Genomic DNA, 10124 nt, shown 5'->3' on the forward strand with positions numbered 1-10124 from the left:
GTCCTTCAAATATAGATCGATCTAAACGACTCCCATCTTGTCAAAAACGTCTAGAACCTGGTACCGCGAAGATCTAGGTTTGAGGGTTTTTGCCAAGACGAGGCTCATTTAAAATGATCGATATTTGAAGGACGAGTTTTCTGGCCAAAATTTTAAATACGAGTTTTTTCCAGAGTACAACAGATAACTGGTTATAGATAGTATGCGCTTGGCTAAGAAGCTCACAACAATGCCAACCGGAAGTATAACGGACCATCGCGCAAAACTATGTGTATCCATGAACTTTTATAGTCTGGTAAATACATTATACAATCAAAAGTAAACTCTCATACCACAAAAGCTACTCACCAACAACGTTACTCTTGCTAAAACAAAGTAACAAAACAAAACATACACAGATGCTCTCGCTCTCTCTCTCTCTCGCTCTCTCTCTCTCTCTCTCTCTCTCTCTCTCCCTCTCTCTCTCTCCCCTTTCTTTCTATCTCTATTTCTCTTTCGCATTTCCCCCTTTTATTATGTATACATCACACACACACACACATACACACATAAACACACACACACACACACACACACACTATCTCCCACTCTCACTTTCTCCTTGTCAAACGCCAAAATCGGTACTGCAACAGGAATATTCTGGTGATTAGCCGTCAAGGGGTTCCCTCCCCCCCCCTCCCCCCCCCCCCCCCACTCCCCTCCCTTTCCCTTCCCCTCCCCTCCCCTTCTGAGCGCTTTCATACAATTTAATTTATCAACATGCCCCAGTCGGCAGTCTTTGACACTCCAGATAGGCCCACATGTACTAGAAGTCTAGTTTTCATACATACCTACATAATATATACATTCATACACGACCGTATCTCGTTCTATCGATATGTTGTTATATGGGCCCGGCGTAACGACTAGACAACATATAGTGCATAATAACACTCACAAATCAAGTAGCTAGGATTTTATAGATACTGTATACAAAACTCAACCGTCAAACGAGAAAACACATTTTTAAAACCTGTTTATCAGAAAACTTTTACTTTAAACGTAGGTTCATTTAAATGGTTTAAATTTGTCCGAATAAAAATATTAAAAAGTCAAACCTGCAACTTCTCTGAAGACCAATTTTTGAAACTTTATTTTTGACTAAATGAGGATGGTTGTATCTAATCAATTGATAAATGAAGGAAGATTTTTCTGTCCAAAATATTTATAAGCGTTTTGTTCCTGTACAAAAGAGTAAACTGGCCTGGTTCTTTTGTGAATTAAAGGAGAGTTAACTTGTCAATTTAGAGAGATCCACACAACTTGTACCGATAAACGAAACTTGTGACTTTACTGGTCTTAGCCAGATTAAGATATAAAGAGAAGCAACGTTTATTTGGGATAAAAAGATAGAGAAAGAACATAGATTAGATTATGCAGTGTTGATTAATTATTACGAATAAGAGTGTTGTTATTATCGTGATTCCCGAAACTGTTTTCATTAGAATATTAAATTCTAGCAGCAGATGAATGTGATGTTAATATGAATTATTCGGCGTGAAATGGTGATGGGGACATGTACAATTCTGAACTGTGATTGGAAGTCATGAAGGTAAGTACAATCATTAAAATAATGGGAGAGATCTATAGATAGAACGAAAATGACGTCATTCAGGCCTTTGTTATTGTATTTTGCCATCCGCGATTATGAGTAATTCTCACTAAACTGTATAAACCAGACTATAAAAAGCTCAAGGTTTCACATAGTTTTGTGTGTTGGCCCGTTGCACTTCCGGATGGCAATGTTGTGAGCTTCTTAGCCAAGCGCATTCTATCTATATTCAGGTTTTCGTCCAAACGAGTCATCCATCACTGATGTGTTGCTGTCCAAAGATAGGATATTTCTTAACAATAAATGTAAACACGCTGCTTTGTTTATGAAAGTTGTAAACATACTCACGTGTCAAGCTGAACTAAATGACCAATCGTGATGTTAGATATTTCAAAAGCTGTGGACACTTTTCACTATGCGGGTCACTTTGAGCACATTTTGCAATGTAAGCAATGACCTCGAGAACATGGAAAGTTAATATATTATATCCTCCACATTATAACTGTAATCTATCCTTTTCAACTGTTAGAACTGTAAGATGTTTGTGGAGAAGTCGATAGTGGTTTAGGCATTGCACTGTGATCCGGAAGGCCTCGGGTTTGAATCCCGCTTAAGGCACTTTGGTATATTTTCCTTGGGCAAGATAAGATTATTAAGCCCCAATTTGCTCACTTGGACAACATGGGTGTTTCCTGACATCCTGTTTGTTTGGATTATCTATATTCCTCCACGGAATGCCTCGTCGGAGGTATCTAATGAAGCGGAAGGAAGTGATTTCAATGTCAATATGGGGAATAAATTACTTTATTGAAATATACAAGCGACTTGTTCAAGTGTAGGTGCTATGCGGTTTTGTTGTCGATATGTATGCAACTCCCATGTAGGGAGACATGTAGGTCTCAAGTTAGAGTTCCGCTTAGGGCGGCTCGAAGTTAAATCCTTGGCAAATAATATTTACTCGCATTAACTCACCGTATTCAGGTGCAAAATGAGTACCTGATTAGTAACAGCGTTGTCTTTGTCAATGAACTTGTAATATCGCCTTTCGTATTTCATGTTTCGGCCTTCATGTTAAGTGTTGCTGTCGCCTTGGGTGGGACCCCTTATAAAGAGCTTTGAACACATTATGAGAATATTACGCTGTTAAAAAAATTATGTTTGTAAAAGATAATGTAACTACCCATTTCATAATAAAATATCAAACCATATATAACCTAGGGTGAGGTTGATGGCAAAAGTTAAATGCTTGCTGTTCAGGTTGTTACAATTTCTTTTTATGATCCAACTCCACGATTAATATTTACAACCGACTTGCGTGTTTTAGATAACATAATATTTGATTTCTAGGAGTTATAGTAATAGATAACAAATGAAAGTGATAAATGAATAATCAAACTACAGATAAAACATAACTTACACACACGCACACACACACACACACACACACACAAACACACACTCATACACACAAGCATACATTGACAACAATCATAACAATAACAATAGTAACAACAAATTATAACTGAAAAAAAATTTCTCAAGACTAAGAAGTTTACATAGGGTTTGGAATACCTATAGATAACATAATATATATCGAATGTGTTTCGGGATCAAAACCTCTCTTCAACCAATAACAAAAGAATGAAAAGAATAACACGATATTTATGATCTGGTTAGATGGGAATAGAGATTGTTATGGCTCTGTAGTAGAAGATGATGATCTTGGCTACAAAGTATCAAAGGACGCTTGCCATGAAAATCGCTTCATCATTGGGGACTTTCCATCTGTCCAACATGTACCCTATGTGGGGACGAACCCGAAACCGTAGAGCATCTAGTTGAACGGTGTGTTGAGAAGCAGCTTCCTGGCGGGTTTGCGTCGTTGCATGAGTGCGGTAAAGAATTTGCTGATTGGGTCGATCGTCATAACATAGTCGTGTGAGCACCCGTTAGAAGTTGCTGCTGATTGGGTCGATCGTCGTAACATAGAAGTGTGAACACCATTAGAAGTTGCTTCTGATTGGGTCGATCGTCTTAACATAGAAGTGTGAACACCATTAGAAGTTGCTGCTGATTGGGTCGATCGTCTTAACATAGAAGTGTGAACACCATTAGAAGTTGCTGCTGATTGGGTCGATCGTCGTAACATAGAAGTGTGAGCACCCATTAGAAGTTGCTGCTGATTGGGTCGATCGTCGTAACATAGAAGTGTGAACACCATTAGAAGTTGCTGCTGATTGGGTCGATCGTCGTAACATAGAAGTGTGAGCACCATTAGAAGTTGCTGCTGATTGGGTCGATCGTCGTAACATAGTAGTGTGAACACCATTAGAAGTTGCTGCTGATTGGGTCGATCGTCGTAACATAGAAGTGTGAGCACCATTAGAAGTTGCTGCTGATTGGGTCGATCGTCGTAACATAGAAGTGTGAGCACCATTAGAAATTGCTGCTGATTGGGGCGATCGTCGTAACATAGAAGTGTGAACACCATTAGAAGTTGCTGCTGATTGGGGCGATCGTCGTAACATAGAAGTGTGAGCACCCATTAGAAGTTGCTGCTGATTGGGTCGATCGTCGTAACATAGAAGTGTGAACACCATTAGAAGTTGCTGCTGATTGGGTCGATCGTCGTAACATAGAAGTGTGAGCACCATTAGAAGTTGCTGCTGATTGGGTCGATCGTCGTAACATAGAAGTGTGAGCACCATTAGAAATTGCTGCTGATTGGGGCGATCGTCGTAACATAGAAGTGTGAGCACCATTAGAAGTTGCTGCTGATTGGGTCGATCGTCGTAACATAGAAGTGTGAGCACCATTAGAAGTTGCTGCTGATTGGGTCGATCGTCGTAACATAGAAGTGTGAGCACCCATTAGAAGTTGCTGCTGATTGGGTCGATCGTCGTAACATAGAAGTGTGAGCACCATTAGAAGTTGCTGCTGATTGGGTCGATCGTCGTAACATAGAAGTGTGAGCCATTAGAAGTTCTGCTGATTGGGTCGATCGACGTAACATAGAAGTGTGAGCACATTAGAAGTGCTTGCTGGATTGGGTCGATCGTCGTAACATAGAAGTGTGAGCACCATTAGAAGTTGCTGCTGATTGGGTCGATCGTCATAACATAGTCGTGTGAGCACCCGTTAGAAGTTGCTGCCATGAATTGTGCGGTCGTGAACATGTCCTCTGCTTGTAGAATTCCTTTTGTTATATTTGTCCATGTATCCCTGTCTTGTGCCAAGAGCAAGCAGATCATGTTCCGACTTAAGTTTTGATGGAATTGTTGTTTGTAGCTGTAAAGATATAAGTTCTTGGTGCTGATTGGAGGAGACGATGGTAGGAACGAAGGTAGGCATTTAGTGTTGTTGATAGAGACGTTGGTGTTGGTCCGAGATATTTCTTCCCGGCATCGTAGTATTCCTTCAATGCTGTCTGGGTTGGTATGTAATGGTCTCTATGGGGAATTTGGCAAAGAAGTTTCCATCTTTGTTTTTATTCTATCACTGACAGGCGTACTTTGCAAGGGTCGTAGTTTCTTGGTTGCTAATCAAGTCTGGCCATACCACACCTATGACTCGGAGTTGTTTTCTCTGTAGGGCGTCTAGACTGCCCAAATTACTTTTCGTTAATCTCCATGTACCACAGTTGTAGAGAAGCAGCTTCTAATGGTGCTCACACTACTATGCTATCACGATCGACCCAATCAGCAAATCCTTTACCGCACTCGTGCACGGTCGCAAACCCACCCGGAAGCTTCGTCACAACACACCGTTCGTCTAGATGTTGTAGAGCAGTATTGGTAGTGCAAGGGCTTCGTAGAGGGGTATTCTTTTGATTTTGATCAGGATTCAATTCCATTATTCTTCTTCGATGATCAAGAAAGTATAAGTTTTATAATCTTAACCATTTAGATGCCCTACTTCGACAAGTACTCCTATAGATAGTATGCGCTTGGCTAAGAAGCTCACAACATTGCCATCCAGAAGTATAACGGACCAACACACAAAACTCTCTGTAACCATGAACTTTTATAGTCTGGATAATACAGTTTAGTGAGAAGTACTCATAGACGTGGATGGCAAAAAAAAAAAAAAAAAAACAATAACAAAGACTCGATTGACATCAACTTCATTCTATCTATATTAGAATTTGGGCCAGTAAACTCAAGCCTGGGACTTCGCGAAGTCAAAGTTTTCTGAGATCTTGACAAGATGAGGGTTATTTAAAACGATCGATATTTGAAGGACTGCTGTCTGGTCAAATTTTTAAATAATACTCGTCCTACTTATTGAGTTTTCCTGTTGCCTAAGGGCCCGTTGTAAAGCGTTTTGAGCACATTTAGTAGTATTGCGCTATGTAGGTGCTCTGTTTTTTAAATGGTGCAAGTGAAGCAATTCAAAATGATGAATGAATTTATTACTATTGATTTTCATTTTCAGAAGAGCAAGTTTCCACTTTTATTCCCCGTTCAAAAATCGATAACGAGATATAGATAGTTGATAGATAGATGAAAGAAACACACACACACACACACACACACACACACACACACACACACACACACACACATATATATATATATATCAGATAGACAGACACATAGAGAGATGAAAAAAAACAACATAGTTACTAGATAGATCGATTGATTGATATACAGATAGATAGGTAGATAGATAGATAGATAGATAGATAGATGGATAGATAGATAGGTATATATATAGATAGATAGATAGATAGATAGGTAGATAGATAGATAGATAGACAGATAGATAGATAGACAGACAGACTGATAGATAGATAGATAGATAGATAGATAGATAGATAGATAGATAGATAGATAGATAGATAGATAGATAGATAGATAGATAGATAAAACAATTCCCTCTTTTCATTCCAAAGGGAATGTTTATCTCTAGGGTCTATTCCAAGTGAAGACTGGAATAACCCAGGTGTCAGCCGCAGTGCAGCACCGCAAATTGAGCTAGGGCGAGGTGACTTTCTCAAGGCCACACGGGGCAGCGGAGGGTGATCGAACTCGGTACTTTTGGGTACGAAGCAAAGACTGTACCGCTGAGCCAAGGTCCCCACGCTAGAGAGATGGATGGATTGATTGATTTAGAGGAAGAATGAAACGGATAAAGAGACAGAGATGTAGAAAGAAGGATGGAGAGAGAAAGAAAGACAGAAAGAAACAGAGATAGAAAGAAGGAAGGAGAGAGATAAAAAGAAAAAAAGAGAAAGAGAGAGCAAAAGAGAGATAGAAGGAAAGAAAGAAAGAAAGAAAGAGAGAGAGAGAGAGAGAGAGAGATAGATAGATAGTTAGAGAGAGAGAGAGAGAGAGAGAGAGAGAGAGAGAGAGAGAGAGAGAGAATAGAGAAAGACTGGGAGAGACAGAGAGAGAGACTTTCTAGATTCAACTGGCCAGGATAATCTATGCTTCCAGTCACTCTTATCGACCGATTGAATCAAAGAATTATCGAATTTATTGAACTGATCGATGGCAGTGCGTCTTGAACACATTTCAATCATACCGCCTTCTCATACCCATACAGTACATACATTCCTCCATCCGTATATTTGACTTCATTCTTTACCCTTTACGCAATATGAATAGGTTGCTTTTTAAAAAAAGAAAAAGATAAATAATATTGCAAGACAAAGAATAAAGCACAAGAGAAACCAATTAACTAAATAATAATATAATGTAGTGGAAGGAATTAAATGAAAATAATATATAGTTGCAGAAGAAATTTAATGCTAATATAAAGTTACGTAAGAAAATAAATGATGAAATAAAAATGCGGAAGGAACTACATGAAAATAATATAAAGTTGCAGAAGTAACTAAATGCTAATATGCAGTTACGTATTAAAATAAATGATAAAATAAAGTTGTGCAAGAAAGTAAATGATAATATAAAGTTGTGATTATATAATGTTGTGGAAGAGACTAAATGATAAAATACAGTTGTGGAAGAGACTAAATGATAAAATAAAGTTGTGGATGAGACTAAATGATTATATGAAGTTGTTGCAGAAACTAAATGATAAAATAAAGTTGTGGATGAGACTAAATAATGATAATATAAAATTGTGGAAGAGACTAAATGATTATATAAAGTTGTGGAAGAGACTAAATGATAATATACAGTTGTGGATGAGACTAAATGATTATATGAAGTTGTTGCAGAAACTAAATGATAAAATAAAGTTGTGGATGAGACTAAATTATGATAATATAAAATTGTGGAAGAGACTAAATGATTATATAAAGTTGTGGAAGAGACTAAAGGATAATATAAAGTTGTGGAAGAGACTAAATGATTAATATAAAGTTGTGGAAGAGACTAAATGATTATATAAAGTTGTGGAAGAGACTAAATGATTATATAAAGTTGTGGAAGAGACTAAAGGATAATATAATGTTGTGGAAGACATTAAATGATTATATAAAGTTGTGGAAGAGACTAAATGATTATATAAAGTTGTGGATGAGACTAAATGTTCAATTAAATAAGATAATACTGCACAAGAAACTAAATGATAAGACAAAGTTACGAAATAAACTTAATGATAATATAAAATAAAAGTTCGTTCTTAAGATACAAAAAGCACAGTATGCCCATCACCGACAGCCAATAGGATTCAATAGTCTGATGTCACGTCTGCCTAGCAACGAGCAGCTTGGTTCTTAACAAAGAAAATCGGTACCTTTTATTCTTCATGCTGGCTAGAACTTTTTCACATGTTATGTGATCAGAATGTATAAAAATCAAAACATGATCAGATTTATAATGTTTTTCTCCTCTGGATACACTTTTATGCTCGTCGGAGAAGTATTCCATAAGGGCGTCCGCCATTGTTCGGATAGTTTAGAACCAGTTACTAAGTTACAATGCGTCATTACGAGGGAAATGACGTCACGACTTTTGAAGTCTATTGTATATAAATCATTTACATCTATCATTGCACACTCGAGATACTTTATGACCGGACTGGTTTTGGTCGTTGATGGCTGAAAAGTCTTGCCCTGATCTATGTTAATTTTCACAATGCAGTGAGTGGTATAGTAATGTATAATATAGTATCTTCATATTGAAGTTTATCCTAAGAAACAATGCAGTATCTTCAGGATATAGTATCTTTAGAATGCCGAGTACCTTGAGAATATAGAACGTAGATGTTTGTTCATCATCATTATCATAGCTGTTGCTATAACACAGCATCTGTGGAGCAGACTCTTAGGTCATGGTCAGTGCAGTTGGGCCCATCCTGGCATTCTCTAAGTATGTGCTCCATCGTCTGCTCTAGGCATCCACATGTACACCAGCTAGTCTCAGCCAGTCTCCCACTTTTTCATGCTTCCAGCTGTTCTCCCAATGTTGCCCGTGCTCTGTTCAGTGTTACCATCATTGCTGGGGAGCTCAGCTCCGTAGGGCAGTTCTTCTCTCGGATTCATTTGCATGATTGTCCCACTCCCTCCATGTTTGTTGTAATGTTTGTAATAATATCTTGGGGATTGTATGATGTTGTAGTAGTTTTGGGAATTGGTGTTGCTGCTAAGTGATGCTTTTTTGGCAGGCAGCGTGGCAAGCTTCTCGCAGTCAGATGCTCCCTTTGTGTACTTACGAATGATATTGTGAAGAGGGAGAAAGGTCACACTAGCTCGTAGTATACGCAAGCACTGTCTGGGACCCTATCACGAAAAGAAATAAAGATAAACTTGAGATGGTACAAAGGAGAGCAGCACGTTTTGCATTAGGCAATTTCAAAACCACTGACAGCGTGACATAGATTGTTCGATCTTTACAGTGGATGGACAACTTTGTTAACAAGGAAGGGAGCAATCCAAACCGACAATGCTCTATCACTCTATCACTCTATCGCTCTATCGCGTATTCATTCCACACCATTGTAGCACTACCACCGAACAACCTTAGTCCAGCAACAATGAGATCAAGAACAAGTGGACACGATCTAAGATTCAAAGTGCCGCTATCCCGTATACAAAGCCATGAACAATCGTTCTTCCAGTCTTCTATTCGCTTGTGAAATAAGCTACCACTTAACGTTGTAAATCCAATCACCACGGAACAGTTTTCAGAAAATCTAATTCACTACTATATATATCACACAAATACATCCTGAAATGTAAAAACCATCAAGACACCTAGCTACATTTGCGACAATACACCAGAGGTGGTTTGCAGATTAAGAGAAGAAAGAAAGAGAAAGGAAAAGTTCTTAACTCTCTCCTTACCAGCCATTTTCAGGATTTTCACCAAAACGTCACACACAACTAGCACAAAAATATATTTTTTATCACTCAAACACAATAGCAGTAAAGTTCTTACGATACATTTTTTCTTTAGCAAAACATGCTCTACAACACACAGTTAATTTTCTTTAAATTTTATGATGTACAAAAGAAATTTGAATAAGAAAAAATGTTGGTTGTATCGTAACGAATGTGACGATTTTCCTGCAGTTGGTAAGGAGAGGGTTAAGCCGTATTTTGAGAATTGGTGTTGCTGTGTTA

The 10124-nt window shown here is 38.2% G+C and overlaps 1 protein-coding gene across 5 annotated transcripts in view; it reads left to right on the plus strand.

Annotated features, from left to right (window-relative positions):
- The first annotated feature begins 780 nt into the window (after positions 1 to 780).
- The window catches only part of LOC144976404 (uncharacterized), a 130258-nt gene continuing 120914 nt past the window's right edge, over positions 781 to 10124 (plus strand). The window contains exons 1-2 of one of the 5 annotated variants that reach the window (XM_078920678.1): positions 908 to 1041; positions 1485 to 1591. The gene's annotated coding sequence lies outside the window, so the exon portion shown is untranslated. Of the gene's footprint in view, positions 1592 to 10124 lie in introns of all 5 variants that reach the window. The other 4 variants (XM_078920676.1, XM_078920677.1, XM_078920680.1 and 1 more) reach the window with 4 other exon arrangements.

Source organism: Berghia stephanieae, chromosome 7, assembly GCF_034508935.2.
Source record: "Berghia stephanieae isolate SIO BIC M18660-M18661 chromosome 7, UCSD_Bste_1.3, whole genome shotgun sequence".
Classification (NCBI taxonomy): domain Eukaryota; kingdom Metazoa; phylum Mollusca; class Gastropoda; order Nudibranchia; family Aeolidiidae; genus Berghia; species Berghia stephanieae.